At 39.8% G+C, this 16,864-nt stretch overlaps 1 protein-coding gene across 4 annotated transcripts in view; it reads left to right on the top strand.

The window, feature by feature from the left end:
• The window catches only part of SLIT2 (slit guidance ligand 2), a 310,193-nt gene that overhangs the window by 209,999 nt on the left and 83,330 nt on the right, over positions 1-16,864 (top strand). The gene's annotated exons all lie outside the window — the stretch shown is intronic.

Raw genomic sequence — 16,864 nt, 5'->3', positions numbered from 1 at the left:
TAGATATATACACATCAAGCCGAGTAGGCAGGTATTAATGTAAATAAATTATAGATATGTACATATCTACACAAGTGCTGTGGAGTGCGGGGGGGAGGGGGGCGCATAGAGCAAAGGAAATGAGTCGGGGTGTTGGGGGAGTTGAGGACAAGGGGGGCTTAGTCTGGGAAGGCCTCCTGGAGGAGGTGAACTTTCAGTAGGGCTTTGAAGGGGGGAAGTGTGATTGGCAGATTTGAGGAGGGAGGGCATTCCAGGCCAGAGGTAGGACATTGGCCAGGGGTTGATGGCAGGACAGGCAAGAACGAGACAGGGTGAGAAGGTTAGCACCAGAGGAGCGGAGTGTGTGGGCCAGGATGGAGAAGGAGAGAAGGGAGGTGAGGTAGGAGGGGACCAGGGGATGGAGAGCTTTGAAGCCGATAGTGAGGAGTTTTTGCTTGATACAGAGCTGGATAGGCAACCACTGGAGGTGTTTGAAGAGGGGAGTGACATGCCCAGAACTTTTCTGTAGAAAGATAATCCGGGCAGCAGAGTAAAGTATAGATTGAAGTGGGGAGAGACAAGAGGTTGGGAGATCATAAAGGATGTTGATGCAGTAAATCCAGTCAAGGTAGGATGAGTGATTATACTAATGTGGTAGCGGTTTGGAAGAAGGGGAAAGGGCGGATCTTGGCCGTGTTGTGAAGGTGAAACCGGCAGGTTTTGGTGACAGATTGTATATGTTGGGTGACACCAAGGTTGCAGGCTTGTGAGTCGGGAATGCAAAACCCAAAACGTCCATACCTGAAAAGGCCGTGGCTTCAAGAACAAATAAGGATTTCCTCTCTGACTTTTCTTTATACCTCAGTGGCTCTTTTCAGAACCACCCATGTAAATCAAAGGAAGAGCTAAATGCATTTGGTTATTCCGTGTAGCAAGGGATCTTCAGGACAATCTACTTGATAGGGAATAGGAAGATCTTCTGATCTTCTTGTCTGAAAATGTGCCATCCCCAAGGCAGAGGGAATAGATGAAACAGTACGTGGTAAGGAAAATTTCCAGGAGAAAATAGGAGAAAGAATGATGGGAATCTGTTTAGGTGGGGATATGCTGTCCTCAAAGATGAAATGCTTTGCCTGGGATGAAGTTTGGGAGGGATTAAATATAGGCGAGAACAATAATTGTAGAAATACTGTAGAGGATAGGGAGAAGTCTAGGCTGAAGAGAAATCAGAAATGGAGAAAAGTTGGTATGGAGGGAGATTAGAAGCGTGGCATAGTGGAAAGAGCACGGACTTGGGAATCAGAGGTCATGAGATCGAATCCCGACTCCACCACTCAGCTGTGTGACTTTGGGCAAGTCACTAAACTTTTCTGTGCCTCAGTTCCACATCTGTCAAATGGGGATTAAGCCTGTGAGCCCCATGTGGGACAGTCTGATAGCCTTGAATCTATCACAACGCTTAGAACAGTGCTTGGCACATAGTAAGCGTTTAACAAATACCATTATCAGACGCTTAGTACAGTGTTCTGCACACAGTAAGCTCTCAGTAAATACGATTGAATGATTGAATGAAGAGAGGAGGAGAAGGGTAAGATGCTAGAAAAAGACTATACTTTGATTTTATCATCCAGCTGCAGGTGGCAGAGATGTGAAACAGAGTTCAAGCAAGGAATTAGTGCAATCTCCTTTGTAAATCGCATTGTGTGGGTGGGTGTACCTGTGCATTGAGTCATTTAGCTGTCTGTCTAGAGTATTTTGATGCCTTTCTTCAACCCTGTCGGGAGGTTGTCTCACATTAAACTTAGAAGTTTCTTGACAAATGTCATTGGTTTTTATCTTTTCTCTGTGCTTAGTAAAAAGAGAGCTAGCCCCCATATCGGGTCAAGTTAGTCGTCCATTTGCACTCTACTCATTTTCCTTCATTTTACCACTACTATACATATATACATATGGTGCATATATAATACATACATACTATAAATATATAAAGGTTATCTATATGTATATAAATATATCGTTTAAATGTTTAGTACTGCTGCTATTTTCCAACTACTCCGCAGCTTTGTTCTTTCCATGCTTCATATTCTTCTCAAGATTTAGTGATTCCCCCTCTTTTTGGTGGGGTTAGAAATACGGCAGGGGTCAAAAATAGGTCCTCTTCAATGAAGATATTTGTTAATATGTGCATGTATATAATACCTGGGGCTTATAAAGCAATTTGAGAGCAGAAATAGCATTTGAGTCCAATGGTGTACAGGGAATGTATGGCCTGTTTCCTGCTTGATGGTCGTCAAAGCCTGCTTGGGGTTTTCCTTTGGATCTGGATAAGTAACCTCCCCTCCCTAAGAACTGAGAATGAAACAAGTGATCCACAGTGAGCCTTCTTCCCCATCTCGGTTCTATCTTCCCTCTCTGCACTGCCCATTTTAAGACCAAACCTGGAGCCAAACAGTCTGAAAATGTGCCATCCCCAAGGCAGAGGGAATAAATAAAACAGTATGTGGTAAGGAAAATTTCCAGGAGAAAATAAGAGAAAGAATGATGGGAATCTGTTTAGGTGGGGATTTGCTGTCCTCAAAGATGAAATGCTTTGGCTGGGGTGAAGTTTGGGAGGGATTAAATATAGGCGGGAAAAGTTGGGAGAGTCTCCCAACTCTCTCAAGCCTTCTCTCCACTGGTGTTAAAATTTGCAAGAGTAGAATCTTATGTGGGTACTCTGGAATTCAGCATATTCAGGCTCCATAGTGTTACAGTGCGAATTATCGTCTTTTGAGCATCTCGCTGAGCTCCTGTCTTGAAAATCCCTCAAAAGATTTGTAATTGGCTAGGAACTAAATTAATTTGACCCACCAACTTAGTACAGATTTCTGACTTGGAGTTTTTTTCATCACTTAATCAGAACCATTTCCTAAGTGCCTACTGTATGCAGAGCTCTGTACTAAGCATGTGGGGGAGTGTAATAGAAGCAGTAGGCATGATCCTGGTCATCAGGGAGTTTACTGTCTAGTGGGCGAGACAGTGATTTAAATAAAAGTTAGGTAGGGGAAGTGGCAGAATATAGGGATATGTACATAAGTGCTGCAGAGCTAGGCTTATGTAACAGACTGTACTAATTTGTACATAGTATAGTACATAACTATAACTGTGTGGACATGACCCAGGTAGTTAGCTGTCATGGAAGTGATAAAATAGCAGTGGGTGGTAGGGGATATAAAACTGGGTGGTAGGGGATATAAAATGAGAAGATTAGAAATTAATCAGGGAAAACCTCCCGGAGGAGATGCGATTTTAGGAGGGCTTTGAAGATGGAGAAAGAGCCTGTCAGATGTAAACTGTGGCAAAGTGTCAGCAAGAGGTCAGTGGCAGAGAAATGATCATTGGACACAGTGAATAGGTTAGCTTGAGAGGAACAATGAGTGAAAGTTGGGCATAGAGGGATAAGAGCAAGGATAAGGCGGGGGAGAGAGCAGGTATTTGAAATAAGAGGGTTTCACATCTGACAGGCCACAGATCTCCTCACATGCTAAGTCTTCTGCTCATCCCACCTCCTCATACAAGCTTTCCCAGATTCGTTTAATAATAATAATAATGATGACAGTATTTGTCAAGCACTTACTATGTGTCAGGCACCTTAATTTCCCGGTTCCCTGAGGTATAGCCTTCTCTTCAGCCAACTCTACCAGTACATACCTATTTACTTCCTCCTTAACACTCAATTATATTTAATAATGATGGTATTTAAGCCCTTTACTATGTGACAACCACTGTACCAAGTGCTGTGCTAAGTACAAGATACTCAGATTGAACACAGTTTCTATCCCACAGAGAGCTCACAGTAAGGGTGTGATATGTGTACTCAATCATCTATTTTGACCACTGTGATTATAAATATTGTTATGCTTGTTTGCCCAGTTGGATAACAAGATTCTGGTGGGCAGGGAATGTGCCATTTCTTTATTATGTATTTCCAAAGCACTGTAGAAAGGGCCTGGGCTTGGGAGTCAGAGATCATGGGTTCCAATCCCGGCTCTGCCACTTTTCAGCTGTGTGACTGTGGGCAAGTTACTTAACTTCTCTGTGCCTCAGTTACCTCATCTGTAAAATGGGGATTAAGACTGTGAGCCTCATGATGGACAACCTGATTACCCTATATCTACCCCAGCACTTAGAACAGTGCTGTGCACATAGTAAGCGCTTAACAAATACCAACATTATTATTATTATTATCATAATTAATATAGTTCACCCTACCAAATGAACACCTAAATCCTTCTACTATTACTACTCCTGCTATTTTCAGGTTTCGGTGGTAGATCTGGGCCTAGGGAAGACCTCATCCATCTCCTCAAACTTTCGACCAAAAGTCTTGGAAATGGATCCTATTTTGTGCCTTTACCTTCCTATCACAGGTGCGAAAACCTGCAAGTCAAGGTCCTGGGGACTCTGGGTCATCTGCACACCTTATCAAAATGGTCCTGAAAGGAGCGTCTTTGGGGCAGGCAGTGCTCGCCCCCAGACAATCCCATTTCTTCTCTGGTCAAGGCTCATTTAAAGAGAAGACCAAAGAAGATGCATTCAGTCCCCTGTAGAGTAAAGACTTTTTTGGTTCACTTCCACTTCCCTCCCCCGACAGAGCCTAGGCCAGAGAATCTGGTCAAATCGAAATAAAAAATAAGGAGCCCAATTCTCTGGCTGCAACCTCTCACGACAGCCACTTTCTGGTCTGACTTGTTATATGTTGCTGAAATGGCAAACTTGCTGAAGGTCGGGTAAACTCTCCCAGAGATCATTTTTCTCAGTTGCTCTAAGCTCCTCAAATACAGCCTCTCTTTTTTATCCTTATAATGCTCCTTTGAGGTGGGTAGAGAGCACATGTTATCCTCCCTTACCAATCAGGGGGGAAACATTCAGGTCAGTAATACCCTAAATCTCTCTCATCCACGTTAAGAAGACTATCAAAGGAAGAACTACCAGGATGGGGAGGATCTGACGGCTTCTTGGATGGGCTGTGTAGCCTCAGGCTTAAATATCTGAAGAGTTCAGATCCCTCCAGAGTTCCCCTGGAACACTGTACATCATTGATAATTGAAATGCTTTATTCTCACAAATCCATCACTTCGAAGAATCTTACAGCTTTTCGGGCATTAAACCGCCGTTTCTCATATTGCTCTTGTAGGTCACTGAAGACCATCTTGTTCTCCTTGGGGAAATGAGAAACCTGGAGTGGAAGTGTGTGGTGTCAATAAAAAGTTAATATAATTAATTGACCATGAACTCAGGTTTCAGATGTTTAGCCCACATATATGACCCAGCAGGTCATGTTTTGAGGCCCCAGGTTTTTCAAAGTACTAATGCACTCTGGAGAATATCTGATAATGATGAGAGTGCTCCTTAAGCCCTAACTCTGAGCCAAATACTGTGCTTAGTGCTGGGGTAGATACAAGTTAATCAGATCTGACAGTCCCTGTCCCATACAAGCAGTCTGTGTTTATGAACCATTGGATAATTAACAGTAACGAAACAAAACTCTGGATGGGCTTGTAACTTAGGACTATAGAGGGAAAATGTAACACAAAAACTAGGAATCCAACCGTATAATAAGTCACCGCAAATGATGAAGTGAGTGGACTTTTAAAGATGGCTACCTTTCAAAACCCGCCTACATCTCAACCCGCAGTTTCTAAACCCAAGATGACTTTAATTTAATTTCCTACCCTGTTGGAAGACATCAGTTAGAGTCTTATTTTGGCCAGCTACTCTTGTTACCGTTGCTTTAGCTGCAAAAAAGCTTTTCAAAACCACATAAATAAAACCCCAAATTCTGAGCTGATGGTAAAGAAAGTTGTGGAGTCGGCATTGTATTTATCTCATTCTGTCTCCCCATTTCTCTCCATGTACTGAAAGCTGAGTGAATTCTTAATTTAGTACATCTCAATTACCCAGGGAATGATTCTCCAGACTCCTTCTCTTCCATTATGTTGTTCCCTGTTCTGTGAGCATTTCAGTCCTCATTAGCACTTTGTTAGGCAGGGGAAATTCAAAACAGTCAATTTGTGGATATTTTAGCCTTCCTGATTTTAAAAAAAGTCTGGTGGAGAAAATAGAAGCTAATATCTAAAAGTTTTTTGTGTAATAGCCAAATTATTTAAATCAGTCAATCAGGGTACTTATTGAGTTCTTACTGTGTGCAGAGAACTGTACTAAGTGCTTGGAAGAGTTCCTAACACAGTTGATAGACACATTCCCTACCCACCATGAGGTGACAGTCTAGAGGGGAAGGAAGATATTAAAATAAATTATGGATATGTACATATGTGCTGTGGGGCAGAGGGTGAAATGGTCATTATTGAGCACTTACTATGTGCAGCGATCCCCGTACTAATCCCTTGGGAAAGTACAATACGACAAAGATGGTAAACACAATCCCTGCCCACAAGGAATTTACAGACTACAAGGGAATTTACAATCCACAGTTTACTATCATAATAATTTTCATTTTGAAAAAAAAGTTTGAAAATGATTTTGTTGCTCTGAGTTCCCGAAACTAAGGCCAAGCCGTGCTTAGGGAAAATTTTCAGAGGAACCAAGGTGATTCTAGAGACCCATCAGTTCGCTTTAGCGGTGGATTTTGGTTCGGAGAGTTCCAGAGCAAACAGTAGCCTGAGTAGACACAATCAGGGAGGGCTATTAAGTTTGGGAGGACGACACTAAAATGAGTGATGGGCAGGAGGAAGCAATAGAGTATAAAGATAAGTGCTGGGGAAGTGGAGTGAGTACCCAAGTGTTTGTATAGGTGACATGAAAGTCATACAGTGGCAGTTTTTGAGGAGACATAAGATGGGAGATGAGATTGATCAGGAATAATATAAATTGTGTTTTTTGTTTACCTATATTATGCGCTAAGGACTGTACAATATCTTCAGGTGCCATTTGGGGCTCACAATCTAGGAGGGAGAACAGTCATTGAATCCCCAGTTTGCAGATGAGAAAACTGAGGCACATAGGAGTGAATCGACTTGCCCAGGGTCACACGGTAAGCAAATGGCAGAGCTGAGAGTAGCACCAGGCTCTCTGACTCCTAGGCCTGAGCTCTTTCCACTAGACCATGCTCCTTCTAGTCAGGGAAGGCTTCTGGGAGATGTGATTTCAGAAGAACTTTGGAGATGGAGAGAGCAGTGGTCTGTTGGATGTGAAGGGAGAGGAAGTTTCGGGCAGAAAGGAGGCGATGTGCAGTTACCATTATTAATTAGGAATTTGCAGTTTTGGGGGCTTCAAACTAAACTCCTCACAGTCACAGAATCATGACTGGAAAGCTTGTCAACATGAGTGTCTCTAGTTTTGCCTGGGCTCTGTTACTTTGTCATCTACTTCTTTCCCGTAATTTCTGTCCACCTCCTTCAACTCTAATCCTCAAATTTTAACCTTCCTCTGACTTCTGACAAGATCCTACCTACCCTTCATTCAACCAGTAGACTTTCCTCCTAGATTAACTAGTTCAAAAATACCAGTTTCAAGAAATCGCATGATAGACAAATTACGTGATATCTCAAAATTGACAATCTGCATTCCAAACTAACATATCTCACTGGATAGAGTATGGAACTGGGAGTCAGGAAATCTGGGTTCTAATTTGCACTTGCACCATGTCACCTTGGCCATATCACCTCACTACTCTCAACTATGAAGTGGGGAATAAATTCCTGTTCTCTCTCCTCCTTAGGCAGTGATCCCCATGAGGGACAGGGATTGTGTTTGACTTCATTACCTTGTATCTACCCCAAGCTTAGTGCAGACTAAACAAATACCACAGTTTTTATACAGAATATTCTATGGACTCTGTCCCTTCAAATCTACTGTGTGTTCCCCTAAATGCTGAGTTACAAATTCTGGACAAAGAAAGCATTCAGTAAAAATTCTGTCGATAAGGAAGACAGCATTCACAGCAGAAAACTGAAAAGCCAGGGGCAAGAGGAGTGAAAGCAGGGTGATCTTTGATCCGGATGAGAAGGTGTGAGATTCTAGTGTGTTCTTTCCCTTCACTCTCTCTTCCCTTATACTTCAAACTTACTACCCCAAATTGTGATGTTGAAAGTTAGTATAAGCTATAAAACCACAACACTAATTGCTCATGAATTCCAAATTAGTGTGGATCTGAATCGGGAGGCTTTACTGGAATTTTAACTTCTTTTTTTAATGGTATTTGTTAAGTTTACTGTTATGTATCCAGCACTGTTTTAAGCACTGGAGTAGATACCAGCTGGAGAACGGGTATTGAATCCCCATTTTACAGTTGAGGAAACTAAGGCACAAGTAATAATAATGTTGGTATTTGTTAAGCTCTTACTCTGTGCAGAGCACTGTTCTAAGCGCTAGGGTAGATACAGGGTAATCAGGTTGTCCCTCGTGAGGCTCATAGTCTTAATCCCCATTTTACAGAAGAGGTAACTGAGGCACAGAGAAGTTAAGTGACTTGCCCACGGTCACACAGTTGACACGTGGCAGAGATGGGATTTGAACCCGTGACCTCTGACTCCTAGCCCATGCTTTTTCCACTAGGCCACGCTGCTTCCCAATTAAAGCATCCCATACCTATCAACCACAAATGCAAGGCAACATTTTAGAAATTGATTCATTTTACCCAATAGATATATTAATATTTTCTTCATTTATGGTAAAATTGAAATATGCTCTAAATATGATATAAATATAGATGCTGTATATCTAGGGTATGGATCATTTGGTTGAGGGGGAAGGGAAGGCTTCTGCTTTTTTGGGGGAAAAAACAGACTCCATGTTAGGTGTCCAAATAAGCCTTTATAGAAAATATCTTAAATTCACTAAATGATACAATTAAAACTAAATTAACTTGCTGTGAAAGAGATTTTCTATGAATAACCCTTATTCTCAATTTTCCTTTGGCATTTGAACAAGTATGTTGATAACTTCTGAGCCTGGTCTGAGAAAGCATTTCCAAGTATTAAAAAAAAAAAAAAGAATGCATTCAATTCTCCAGAGCATGGAATCTAATAGAAATGTAGTCATGCTTAAAAAGACTATTTAAAAATAAAATGTGCAGTAATTCTCCAGAAGTTAATAACTTCTTTTGTTTAATTCCTGCTTCGGGTATCTTTTTTTTCACCACTTCAAAGGAAAGCTTAGATTGCAACAGTATTCTGTAAATTTTTAACTTTCACTTGTATTTATTCATTGATATTAAATTGTAGAAACAGCTTATAGAATTGTTATTCTTTTGCTGCCTGAATCTGTAGGATATATTCACAAATCTATCCCTCCTCATATCCATTCCAGAAAACTTTCATACTGTAAAGTCAGTTTTTCTGTTCTGAAACTTGTGGTTGACTGGAAATTGAACGATATGTTTTCCTGATTAGTTTTTTTGTTTGTTACTTGAGCTGATTTAATTGCCTCCTATTCTTACGTGCAAAAAATGATTTGAAGAGGTAGCAATTTGCTGGAAAAGAGGTAGGCAAGACCAGGCATATGAAATGGAAAGCATTTCATTTTTCAATATATATTCCTTATTTTGGTCAAAATTCAGTTCCATATGTGAAGGCTGCTCTGTGGCAATTCAGAAGCTCATGCAGAGAATTGGAGTCCCGTTCCTAAACTTGGTCATGAGATCATGCTGAAGAACAAGGGATTTTGCAATATTATTTAATCTCAGACTAGGAGGGTATTGGAGAAATATATATTTATATATATATATATTTATTTGCCTTCAAACAATAGTCATCCTTTGATCCAGGAACTTGAAAGAATAAACTGGTAGAGTTTATTCACCAATAAAAGACTGCCTTAATTGATTGAGCTCTTATTATATTCAGAGCACAATACTAAGTGCTTGAGAGGACATTTGATTAGAGAGGTGGTTTACAAGGTGTTCACTTGTGGGATCTATTCTGTAAATCCATTAGAGAAAGAAAATAACTCAGAGAACCAGCAAATGGTACGTTAGCGTATTGCCATACTAAAGTAAACCAGTGTAACTAGACACCGACTTAGCCAACAGAGCCATCCATATTAATAATTTTTATGGTATTTTTAAGTGCTTGTTTTTGTACCAATCACTGTACTAAGCACTGGGGTAGATACAAGATCATCAGGTTGGATGCAGTCCCTGCCCCATATTATAAATTATATTAACTAGGTCTAAGAATTTTTATTGCTTCCTCCATGTGTCCAGTACAATACTATGCACACAGTGAGTCAGTAAATGCTTCCTCCCACTTTCTAACTTTTCCCAAGCCCCTAAGCACTTTTTCCCCCACATAGAGTATATTGATGCCTATTTACTTGTTTTGATGTCTGTCTTCCCCCACCCCCTAGACTGTGAGCCCATTGTGGGTAGAGATTGTTGCTCTTTATTGCTGTACAGTACTTCCCAAATGCTTATTACATTGCTCTGCACACAGTAAGTGCTCAATATATACGATTGAATGAATGATATAGTAATTCTGTCTCAGCAAAAATTCAGCAATCCACTATAGGGTTTGTGAAAACTGCTACAGACCAGGGAATGCAGTTATGATAGGGGAAAAAAGTCATATTGAAGTCCCGAATACTTTCTGATGTACTAAGTTTATGCTCTATCACAGATGTCAGTGAAGTTAGACGTAACATTCCCTGAGCATGAGCACTTTGAAGGTACTTGGTAAAACTGCCAGGAGATTCCCAGTAGCAAGATAACTACATTGCTGCTTCCTCTTTTTTCAAAGGACTGGCAGATGGAACACGCGATGAGAGATATGTTGGCTATGTCTGACAATCCTTTAGATTCAGAAGCTGACTGAAACCCCCTACTGAAATCTATTTTCTGTTCACTGACAGCTGTTTTTTCCATTTACTTTCAAAGCAGATGGGGAAAATGCAAAAAAATGCTGTCAATTTTAATACCATGTATAATCAACATCTGTGCAGTGTGTTTCAGACCCAGACAACTCCCACTACTGTGTGAGAGTGTGTGTACTTGTGTATTTGTTGTGAAGTTTCTAGAGAGGGTCTAAGTCACCTTCTTGATTTATCTTCTAAAACTAGGACGTTCTAAAAGTTTAGATCATTCATACTGAACACGGTTAGATGTATGTGTTCAGTGAACTCCATGGACAGATAGATATGCCTAATTCATGTTATTGAATTTCCAATTAAATTCCACTGAGAATTTGTCTCAAAGTAGTTGGGTATGAATATAGAACGTTTGGTTTATTACCAAGTTACATTGCTTCTCTTATATTGCTTTGCTCTTTGGTAATTTGTCATATGAATATTTGCCTGTGAGGGTGCATAATACTGAATCTAGGTGTGAATGCATGAGTTCCTGTTGCACAGTTAGTTATGATAGATGACTTAAGGAAGTCACTTCACTATTGTGTGCCTTAGTTTCCTCATCTGCAAAATGATTATTAAATAGCTCCCATAGACTGTGAATCCTACGTGGAACAAGGACTTTGCCATTCAATCACTGGTATTTATTGAGTGCTTAACTGTGTGCAGATCCCTATAGTGAATTTCACACTAATTAGCTTGTATCTACCCTAGTGTTTAGCTCAGTGCTTGGCACAGAGTAAGCTCTTAAATGATCATTATTATCATTATCAATATTATTATTACAAAGTGCTGATTGCATATCAAACACCATGTTAAGCAGTAGGGTGAAGTTAAGCCAGTGCCTGCCAACCACAAGGAGCTCCCAATCTGAGAGAGATGAAACATGTCAAAGTTGAAATTGATTCTTTAGCAAGAATCACTAGTCCTGGCATAAGAAAGCAGCCACAGCCCATCGGCATAATACTATTAAAAATAATAGTAGCCTTCTAGGAAATCGAAAGCGAGAGAGCCAGATACATTGAAAATGAATACATTTTGTCTGTGTTGGACAGTAGTCAAATAGTTGTCAGCCCCTTTTTATTTAAACAGTCATGCTCCATGCAGAACACTTAGGAGATATAAAAATTTACCGGGAAGTAGCACAGAATATTTTACGAGTCTCAGGGATCCAGCTCTTTGGGGGATTCCAGCCAATAGGGACACTTTTGACTTGACGGAGTTGAAAGGTGCAGTATCATTTAACGATGATTTCTCGGATTTAACAGGGAACTGTAGGGGGAAGGAAGCTGTAAGGTTCTTGGAAGAAAGGAGGAAGAGAAGGCTTGGAAAAAAGCGCTTTCTCAGAGGCAGTGACATAATGAAGCCATATAACTCATTGTAGAGACTCGCTAATAAGGGACAAGAGACATCTGAGCCATGAAGCTTTCATTAAATCGAGGTGATCAGGGAGGGAAAGTGTGCTGGGGAGAAGAGAGGTTTCTTGGTGAGCAATCCTTTTGAGAGAGTGCATTCTTTGATTAAGCATTTACTGAACTGTCAGTCTCCATTATCTTATCTCATAGAACATGTTGCTAAAATTGGCTCTGGCTTTTAAGGAAGCAAGTATAACCATGGCTTTGCTCTCTAGGTACATGGCAATTTTTTCATCTGTGCATAATGGAATGATATGTCTCTGGAATGTTCCCCTTGAAATGAAATTTTCATTTAAGTTAATGAAACTTATTATTTTAATTGGAAATATATCCAAAATGAAAAGATAGTATCCTATTTTCAGGAGGTCATGTTATTTTTCAAAGGTAAATTGGGTTTCTGCAAGGTAGTAAACTTTTATTTTGAAACTCAAAAGTATTGATTCTTGCACGAAGGTCTAGTTAAAATTTAGAAGGGTTTTAAATGCAGTGGATTTTATCAGAAATATGCAAATTTGTTTTAGATGTCATTCCTGGGTTTTGTGACCCAGGAATGCATTAAATTAGATTCTTCATGGAAGAATGGATATACATTGCACTTTATAAAAGCTCAGTTGATTATAGGGAAATAAAACAAGGAATTAGAAAATAACAGAACTTGGAAACTTGATTTGTTTCAATGTGAAGTAGGATAGTCAGAGGTTTTGAGATTTAACATTTTTCCTTCTTTTGTGAAATGTGATGTTTAATTTGTATTCATTTTAATTAGGCATATTCAGATGATACTCCTATATCAAATTGTTTAACCAAGAGGATTCAAAGTTTATTCCAGAACTTCTTCTCAAGTCTATACAATGCCTCCTAAAAGGAAGAAATAGATTTTTTTGTGCATGATTTATTTTACCTCAAATGTGTTTCCTTGAAAAACAAAGAGCTGTTTAAATGCTGTAGCTTTAGATACTTTTTAAGAACTTATATTTTGCAGGAAACATTATTGTCATAACTGACTGAATAATTCTTCAAAACAATATGCTGTTAAATTTAATAGTAGGAAAGAAAATTCGGTGTTAAATTGAATAGTCTGTTGTACCACTTATGTCAAACACTCACAACTTTGTTTTACAGTGCTTTGGGGGATTGCCGTGTTGAGTGATTGAGGAGGTGGTTGTGTGAAGTTAAAGAAAATATCCAAATGAAATCTGAGTTGTTGAATTTGCTTTCAAACTTTTATTTCTGCTTTCCTTTCTGTTTTGTAAAATATCACCAGCTTTGATTTTTTTCATCTCTCCCCAACACCTTCTCATCTGTCGTGCCATCTTCTCCTTATCTTCTCCTTGTCCCCTCCACATCTTTGAGTCACAACCATAGTGCAACAATTCTTGGCATGTAGTAAGCGCTTAACAGATGCCATTTAAAAAAAAAAACAAACCTTTGGGCAAGACACTTTATTTCTCTGTGCCTTTGTTTCCTCATCTGTAAATTGGGGATAAGTCCTACTCCCTTATACTTAAATTGTGAGCCCCTTGTGAGACAGAGACTGTGTCCTACCCAATGATCTTTTACCTACACCAGCGATTAGTACAGTGCTTGGTACATAGCAAGAACTTAATAAACACCATAATTATAATTGCCATTATTTGAAATATCTTCAGTTTTGTTTAAGCTGCTATGGAATCCAGTTATGGATTGGGAGCAAAATCATTTCAGTTCATTTCTGACAGTAACCCTATATACTATGTAAGGGAGCAACATGGCTCAGTGGAAAGACCCCGGGCTTGGAAGTCAGAGATCATGGGGTCGAATCCCGGCTCTGCCATCAGTCAGCTGTATGACTTTGGGCAAAGGCACTTCACTTTTCTGGGCCTCAGTTCCCTCATCTGGAAAATGGGGATGAAGACTATGAGCCCCACGTGGTAGAACTTGATCACCTTGTATCCCCTGCCAGTGCTTAGAACAGTGCTTTGCACATACTAAGCACTTTACAAATACCGTTATTATTATTATTACTTCCAGTTTTCAGTGTTTAATACGATGGGAGGGCGCCCAATTTTTTAATTCAAAGATTCTTGCTTTTGTGATCTGGGCCACAGTTTGCATATGTGTTTGAAAAGATAGGGAACATATTGGGAGACTTTCCTCAAAATCTTTTCCTATCACCTGTGGGAATGAGAACTTCCAGGAAGAACTAGGAAACTTGTGTGTCATTGCCATGGTTCCGACTAGCAGAAGACTTCCTCCCCGCAACCACAGCAGCTTCAGTTAGACATGAGCGAAATATTTTCTTCTTGAGGGCTGCCAGTCACCAGAGTGGTAGGCAGTATGTTATGGGGGAAAGAGCATGGAACTCAGAATTTGGAGACTAGGCTTCTAGTTCTAACTCCGCCACTGACATATTGTGTAAATTAGGGCCAGTGTCTTATTCTTTCTTGGTTTCAGATTCCTCATCTCTAAAATAGGAATTAGATATACTGCTTGTGAGCCCCATCTGGGACAGGGAACATGACCAATCTGGTAAACTTGTTTCTATCCAAGCACTGAATACATAGGGAACATTTAAAAGTCATAATTATAATGGATCTACCAGAGATTATGGAATCCTCCATTCTAGATCTCAATAAAATAAAATAAAAGGTAAAATTTCACTCATGAGAATTAATCTGAGACAAGAAAATGAACTAGAAGGCATATCCTAATCTTTCCCTTTCTGTCCACATGAGCTTTTTAGCTGGTATGTAGAGATAATCACCCCTAAATCAAACGCGAAATAACTGAAGGAAATTTTTGATTTATCTAATTCGAAAGGTGTCAGCAAAATTGAGTGAATGGGCAGGAAAAATTGCTATTGAAAATCATCAACTGGCCAATGGGTCTCCGATCTGCAGGTTTGGTTACTCTATTAGAGTTTGCAGAGTTGACTCCCCTGTCCACTGAAGCATCAGAAGCAGTTTATTGGAAAGAAACCACCCACCCCTCTGATACTCAGAAAAATAATTCCTCTGCAGATATTGTCAAATCACCCCTCAAGGCCTGGTCAATAATAATAACAGTGATGATGATAATTGTGGGGGGGGGTTTTAGCACCCTATTGTGTGCCAAACACTGTACTAAGCACTGAGGTAGATACAGAATAATCAGGCCAGACACAGTTCCTAGTCCACACAGAGCATGCAGTCTTGGAGGGAGAGAGAACAGAAATATAATCTCCATTTTACAGATGAGAAAATGGAGGCCAGAGAGGTTAAGTGACTTACCTGAAGTCACACAGCAGGCAAGCCATGGATCTGGAATTAGAACCCACATCTCCTGACTTCCACGCAGATAATGATTAGGTGTCTATTTGGTTCTTCTGTAGATGATGGACATTTGTAAGCCATCATTTGTAAAGTGGGAATCTTGGTAACTCAGCATCTTCAAACCTATGCATTGAGCTCTCTTTAACTTTGAGCATTCAGCATAATTAAAATATGGAGTTTTTCTTTAAAATGAAATGAGTTTCAACATAAGATTAATCCAACAGGAAATTTCTCTATGGAATGTGTAGATTAGAAGAATTTCAACAGAGAGCCCTGTGCCGGGTTCCTGGAGGTATTATAATTGGATTCTAATAGAGATGTGTGATCATATAAGTTGAGAAATCATCACACTTTCCTTCATTGACCACATCCCTGGAGTTACACTGGAATTTAGCTGATGCTCAAATTGTCGTACCGAAAACATAATGGCTGTAGATGTCACTAGAGACTGAATGGCTAGGGCCCATTGGAATTGACAAATAAACACTGAAAAGTTCAAGTTCCAATTCTGTTATTGACTATCTAGCTGTGTGACCTTGTAAGCATCTTTTCACGGTTTCAACTTATATAAAATTAAAGGTGATGCTTGGCTCAAAAGCAGTTTGAACATTACTCTGTAGGAAACCAAGAGCTACTATAAAAGTCTTTGTCCCCTTTCTATTGCAATAATATATTCTAAAAATAAGTCCTTGTAAAAATATGACTTTTAAATATTGTCACTGCACTTGACAATATACACGACTTTAGATTTGGCCCCATAAATATTAGGAGAGATGGACCTATATTTTTCCTTCCCATGCATAAAGGTACATTTCCTTAAATTTCTGGACTTTTGGGCTGGGTACACTGGTAAGTGACATTACCAGTGTGGATTCCATGGTTTTATGGATAGAGCACAGGCCTGGGATTCAGAAGGTCATAGGTTCTAATACCAGCTCTGCCACTTGTCTGTTGTGTGACTTTGGGCAAGTCACTTAACTTCTCTATATCTCAGTTACCTCATATGTAAAATGGGATTAAGATTGTGAGCCCCATGTGAGACAGGAACTGTGTGCAACCTGATTAGTTTGTATCTACCCCAGGTCTAAGAACAGTGTTTGACACATAGTAAGCATTTAACAAATACCATTATCATTATTATTCCTCTAAGATGCTTTTTTCTACAGTGAAGTGTTCCTCCCATGTGCTCCTTTCTGGCCAGCTAGCAAAACCTTTCCCTTTCTAAGGTCTTCGTTCCCACAAGTTACAACTTCAGTCCATATCCATGACACATTGTGAGGTTTTGCAGTCAGTAGAAAATGGAACATATGCATATCCTTGACCATTTTATCAGCAGGG

Source organism: Ornithorhynchus anatinus, chromosome 18, assembly GCF_004115215.2.
Source record: "Ornithorhynchus anatinus isolate Pmale09 chromosome 18, mOrnAna1.pri.v4, whole genome shotgun sequence".
Lineage (NCBI taxonomy): Eukaryota > Metazoa > Chordata > Mammalia > Monotremata > Ornithorhynchidae > Ornithorhynchus > Ornithorhynchus anatinus.
Note: the sequence above shows the minus strand (reverse complement) of the source record. Positions and strands in the feature narration are given on the sequence as shown.